The 6,589-nt window shown below is 39.6% G+C and overlaps 1 pseudogene; it reads right to left on the bottom strand.

Moving 5' to 3' along the window:
- Window positions 1-6,420: 6,420 nt before the first annotated feature.
- LOC144311672 (U6 spliceosomal RNA) lies at window positions 6,421-6,533 on the bottom strand (annotated as a pseudogene).
- Window positions 6,534-6,589: the final 56 nt, after the last annotated feature.

The raw sequence follows: 6,589 nt of genomic DNA, 5'->3' as shown, positions 1-6,589 counted from the left end.
AATTTATCCCTATTTGAAATAAATTTTTTAAAGTTAAGAAAACTTACCATACCCAGCATGGAACCCAACATGGGGCTTGAACTCATGACCCTGAGATCAAGACCTGAGCTGAGATCAAGAGCCAGGACATTCAACCAACTGAGCCATCCAGGTGACCCTAAGCTTTTATTTTTAAGTAATCTCTACACCCAATGTGGGGCTTGAACACAATCCTGAGATCAAGAGTCAAATGTTCTACCAACTGAGCCAGCCAGGTGCCTCCATTTTATGTATGTATCTATGTACGTTTATTTATTTAATTTACTTTTATTTTATTTAAAAAAATATTTTTTTAATTTATTAGAGACACACAGAGAGGGAGGCAGAGACACAGGCAGAGGGAGAAGCAGGCTCCATGCAAGGAGCCATGTGGGACTCAACCCCAGACTCCAGGATCACACCCTGGGCCAAAGGCAAGTGCTAAACCACTGAGCCACCAGGGTGTCTCTTTCATTTACTTCTTTTTTTTTTTTAACATTTTTAAAAAAATATTTTATTTATTTATTCATAGAGACACACAGAGAGAGGCGCAGAGACACAGGCCAAGGGAGAAGCAGGCTCCATGCAGGGAGCCTGACGTGGGACTTGATCCCAGGCTGCAGGCGGTGCTAAACCGCTGTGCCACAGGGGCTGCCCCTTTCATTTACTTTTAATATTTATTTCCTCCGACCTAAATATAAGCTCTGTTAAAGCATAGCTTAGAAAAGTGACAGAAATACTGTGTATTTGTGGATGTCTTAGGGAAACTTTCACATGCAAGTGAGAGAACTCCCCACTATCAGAGACTCATACAAAAGGGATTATTTCCTTGGATAACAGGAAGTTTAGAGGCAGCTGCTGGCAGTGTGTCAGCTGCTCTATGAAGTCATTCAGGACTCAAATTCTTCCTCTCCTTCTGCTTTGCCATCATTAACATACTGGCTTTTTATCTTCATGGTCACAAGATAGCTGCCACAGCTCCAGGCATCAGACTTGATTTTAGTGCTAAAAAAAGAGGAGGAGGAAACAGTGTTGGCAAGCTCTCCTCTCCTCTTGGACTATTTTTATAAGAAAGCAAGAGTTTTCCCAGAGGTCCCCCCAGCTGATTTCCCTTTAAGTTTCATTGCCTAAAAGTGAGTGATGTGGCTACTATTCGCCATAAGAAAGTCTGGGAAGTAGGCGAAGGAAAAGGGATGGTTAGTCAGCAATGGTGTCTTCCACAGTCAAGGAAATGAACTGAAAGGGATTGATCAATAACAAGATGACACTCACTTAAGCACCCAAACAGACCCAGGGAATACAGACTGAAAATTCAGGAATTCTTAGGAAGATTGGTCACCTGTTCGTTTGTTCATTCATTCATTCACTCATTCACTCATTCATTCCTGTTCTGTTTAGGATTTTTATATCTAAATTCATGAGTGATATTAAAATTTTTCTTTACTATGCAGTCCTTGTTAGATTTTGGTGCCAAGGATACACTAACCTTATAAAATGAGTTGGAGAGAGTTCTCTTTTATTAACAAATGTTATCTTTTCCTTAAAAAGATTTTATTTATTCATTTGAGAGAGAAAGAATGAGCGGGGGAGGGGGGGGAGGGGAGGGGGGAGCAGGCTTCCCACTCAGCAGGGAGCCTGATTGGGACTCAACCACAGGACCCTGGGATCAGGACCTGAGCCAAAGGCAGACACTTAAGTGCCTGAGCCTCCCAGGCATCCCTGGCAAATGTTTTCTGTAGAGGACTAGATAACTGGCTTTGCAGGTTCTTTGGTCTCTGCCGCAACTACTCAGCATGCTAGTTAGCATATGAGAGTGGCCACAGACCATGGGTAGAACAGACATGGCCAGATTCAGCCCACAAACTGTGGTTTATCCCTGTTCTAGGCTATGTTTTGTGTAAGTTTAGAGTCATTTGTGACTAAATGTTTGAGAAAACACTCTTGTAATACCTCATGGGCTTGCTTTTGATTTGCGAAGATGTTTTGGAACTGTTGATTCAATTTCTTTAAAAATTATAGGATAATTCTGCTTGTCTCTTTCTAAGAGACATTACATTATATTCTTGTAGAAAGCTGTCCATTTGATCTATGTTTTCACATCAATGGACAAAGAATTGTTCATAATTAACTTGTTAAATTGTGGTTACAAATATATATTATGTATGTAATTTTTTTAAAAAGATTTTATTTATTTATTCATGAAAGACACACAGAGAGAAAGGCAGAGACGTAGGCAGAGGGAGAAGTAGGCTCCTGGTAGGGAGCCTGATGTGGGACTTGATCCTGGGACCGTGGATCACGCCCTGAGCCAGGGGCAGGTGCTCAACTGCTGAGCCACCCAGGCGTCCCTATGTATGTAAATTTTACTATATTTTGCTACTTTCTATAGAGTAAAATTTACCATTCTAGCCATGAAAATTTTTTAAAAATTTAATTGTAGTAAAATATTTATGAAATAAAACTTACCACCTTAGCCATTTTAATTTTTAATTGTATTTCTTTATTTTTAAAGATTTATTTATTTGAGAGAGAGAGAATAAGTGAGGAGGAGGTGGTCGAGGGGGAAGAGGAAGAGGGAGAAGCAGACGCCCCACCTAGCAGGGAGCACGACATAGGGCTTGATCCCAGGACACTGAGATGATGACCTGAGCTGAAGACAAATGTTTAACCGACTGAGCCACCCAGGTGCCCTGTCATTTTAATTTTTAATTGTTAATTATTTTATTTGATTTTTATCATTTTATTTTTCCATCTTCCCAAATAGAAACCATAACCCACTAAAAACAGCAGTTCCCTGTCCCCAGGCACTGGTAACTTCTATTCTATTCTCTTGTGTCTACTCTAGGTACTTCATGTAAGAGGACTCCTATAATATGTGTCGTTTTGTGTCTGGTTTCTTTCACTTGGCATATTTTCCAGGTTCATCCTGGTTGTAGGGTGTGTCTGTTGAAATTTCAATCCTAGCTCACACTATGGTGGTAATGATTTTGTGATAGATACATGTATCAAATTAATACACTGTCCATCTTAAGCTTACAGAATGTTAGATGTCAATTTTATCTCAATAAAGCTGGAAAAAATAAAAATACTTCCCTTCCTTTTAAAGGCTGAATAATATTGTATCATATATATATATATATATATATATGTTTATATATAAACCACATTTGATTTATCCATTCATTTGTCAGAGGGCATTTGAGCTATTGTATTGAATACAATACAATATTGAATAATATTGTATCATATATAAATATAGTTTATATATAAACCACATTTGGTTTATCCATTCATTTGTCAGAGGACATTTGAGCTATTTGCACTTTTTGGCTATTATGAATAATGCTTCTGTGAACACAGGTGTGCAACTATCAATATCTGTGATACTGTGTGCGTATCAGCTTTCAATTCTTTTGGGTATATATCAAGAAATGGAGGGGCTCCTGGCTCAGTCAGAGATTGAGGTCTCCGGGTGGTGAGTTCAAGCCCCACATTGGGTCTAGAGATTACTTAAATGAATGAGTAAATAAAAACTTAAAAAAATAAAAGAAGTGGAATTGCTGGATTGTGTAGTAATTCTATGTTTAGCTTTTTGAGGAATTGCCAAAAGGTTTTCCTTCATTATTAACTTAAAAAAAATTTTATTTATTCATGAGAGACAGAGAGAGACAGAGACATGGGCAGAAGGAGGAGCAGGTTCCCCACTTGGGGAGCCCAATGCAGGACTTGATCCTAGGACCCTGGGATCATGACCTGAGCCAAACACAGATGCTCAATCACTGAGCCACTCAGGTGCCCCCATTATTAACTTTTTAATAGAAGTTTTACACATTGGTGATTACATGAATCATATATGTACACACTCAATCATCTCAAATCTACACCCAGGACAGAATCCTTACTAGCTCTCCAGAAGACCCCTGTGTTCCTTTCTGGTCGCCTCCAACACAAGAGATTAGTTGTGCTTGCTTTGGAGCTTTATATAAATAGAATCATTTTTTGTTTATTCTTCTGTGATTGCCTTCTTTCATTTAACATATTGTGAGATTCCTCTATGTAGTTGCCTGGAGCAGTAGCTAATTCATTCCACTGTATAAATACACCACTGATGGTATATTAATATTTGTATATACCCCCACCACTGAGGCACCTGGCTGGCTTAGTCAGTGGAGTGTGGCATCTTGATCTCAGGGTTGTGAGTTTGAGCCCCATGTGAGGTATAGAGTTTAGTTAAAAATTTTTTAAGTTTCATTTTCTGTCTGTTGCTATTATATAGAAATACAATTACATTCTGTATACTATCCTTGTATACACCAACTTTGTATACTAACTTATTAACTGTAATAATATATGTGTTGATACTTTTGGATTTTCTACCTACCTAGTTATGTCATCTGTGAATAAGACAGTTGTATTTCTGCCTTTTTAATCTCAAAACTTTGCCCTTCTTTATTGCACTGGCCTGGACCTCCAGGTAAATTTTAAATTTTAAGTTGGGGTAGCAAATATCCTAGTCTCTTTCTTAATCTCAGAGGAGAACTTCCAATATGTATGATGCTTGCTGTAGAAGTTTTCATACATATTTTCTATCAGATTGAGAAAGTCCTTCTTTTTCTCCTAGTTTCCTAAGAAGCTTTTCTTTAAAAAATTTTTTTAATAGATTTTATTTATTTATTCATGAGAGACACAGAGAGAGAGAGAGAGAGGGAGAGAGAGAGAGAGGTAGAGACACAGGCAGATGGAGAAGCAGACTCCACGCAGGGAGCCCGACATGGGACTCGATCCCAGGTCTCCAGGATCAGGCCCTGGGCTGAAGGCAGCACTAAACCGCTGAGCCACCCAGGCTGCCCACTTTTCTTTTTTTTTAAAGTCATAAATGGATTTTGATTTTCTCTTTTGGATGGTGAATTTTACTGATTGATATTTTTGCTGCATATGTTGAAATGCTTTTAATATCTTTTTCTCCTATTTTTTGTTTCATTGATTTTCAGATGTTAAACTAACCTTGCATTCCTGGGACAGACCCAACCTCTGGTGACAAATTATCCTATTTATATATCCCTGTCTTGGTGATCTCTGTTGCTTTCCAAGAGATTTTTCAAAAAACTAATTTGTCTGGGGTACCGGTACCTGGCTTTCTCAGTAGGAGCAATGTGAGACTCTCGATCTCAAGGTTGTGAGTCCCAGGCCCTCACTGGGAAATTACTTAAAGATAAAATCTAAAAAAAAAAAAAAAACAAAAAAAAAAAACAAAAAAAAAACCCAATTGGTTCAGCATTTCTAATTTTCTTGGTTGAAGTATTGGTAAAAAAATAAGTCAGGCTCCCTTTGCTGAAGTGGAGAAATCTTAAAAGATTTTAGATTTCAGTGTATCTGTTACATTCTGCTTTCTACTCTTAGATCAATATTGCAGAGGTTCATATGGGCACAAGGCAGAGGGCTGTATCTTTCCTATGCAGAGGCTCCCTCTCCATGCCAGACGGTGACTCAGGCCAAAAGGTGATTCTTCCATCCCCATTGATGCACCAAGGGGTGCTGGTCCTGCCTGCTCCTGGAATATTGACCGTACTGGGTCTTTGATGCCTTCTCCTAAAATATAACTGACATTTCTTTCAGACTACTGAGTTGCTGCACCAGCCCAACCAGCTGACTCTGGTCATTCCATTGTGACCATTAAGAGCTTAGAGAAGTGCCCAGCCATAGGGATTCCCTCCCTGGATCAACTCTTGTCCATCTTATTCCTCTACAGCCTCTTCCATTCCTGGTGTGTTTCATGACATTGCTGATTTATTGCTCTGTTCTTTCTTTCTTTCTTTCTTTCTTTCTTTCTTTCTTTCTTTCTTTCTTTCTTTCTTTCTTCTTTCTTTCTTTTTTAAGATTTTATTTATTGATTGATCAGAGACACACACAGAGAGGCAGAGACATAGGCAGAGGGAAAAGCAGGCTTCTCGAAGGGAGCCCGATGCAGGACTCAATCCCAGGACCCCAGGATCACGACCTGAGCCAAAGGCAGACGCTCAACCACTGAGCCACCCAGGTGCCCTATTACTCCATTCTTTGGAGTCTAAATCCACTTTTCAATGGCTCAAAGTTTAATTTAGCTTGGTGGGTCCCTACATCCTTCCTTGTCATAGACTGAATATTGCCCCCTGCCCCAAATGTCCATGTCCTATTCCCTGGAACCTGTAAATGTCACAAGAGACTTGCAAGCGTTATTAAGGATCTTGAGATGCAGAGACTATCCTAGGTTTTTGGGGTAGGTCCTAAATGCAATCTTAAGAATCCTCATAAGCGGGAAACAAGTAGATCCAAGGAGGAAATAAGAGGTGTGATGGTTGAAATGAGATTGGAAGGATTCTAGGAGGGAGACCAGTGGCTACAGAAGCTTGAAAAGGCGAGGGAATGGATTTTCTCCTCAGAGCTTTCACGAATTTGCATGTCATCCTTGCTCAGGGGCCATGCTAATCTTCTCTGTATCGGTCCAATTTTAGTATATGTGCTGCCGAAGTGAGCACTCCCTCAGAGCCTCTAGAAAGAACCAGCCCTGGCAACACCCTGACTGGAGCCCAGA

The sequence above is a fragment of the Canis aureus genome, chromosome 3 (assembly GCF_053574225.1).
Source record: "Canis aureus isolate CA01 chromosome 3, VMU_Caureus_v.1.0, whole genome shotgun sequence".
Lineage (NCBI taxonomy): Eukaryota > Metazoa > Chordata > Mammalia > Carnivora > Canidae > Canis > Canis aureus.
The sequence above is the reverse complement of the archived record's forward strand: the minus strand, read 5'-3'. Positions and strand labels throughout refer to the sequence as shown.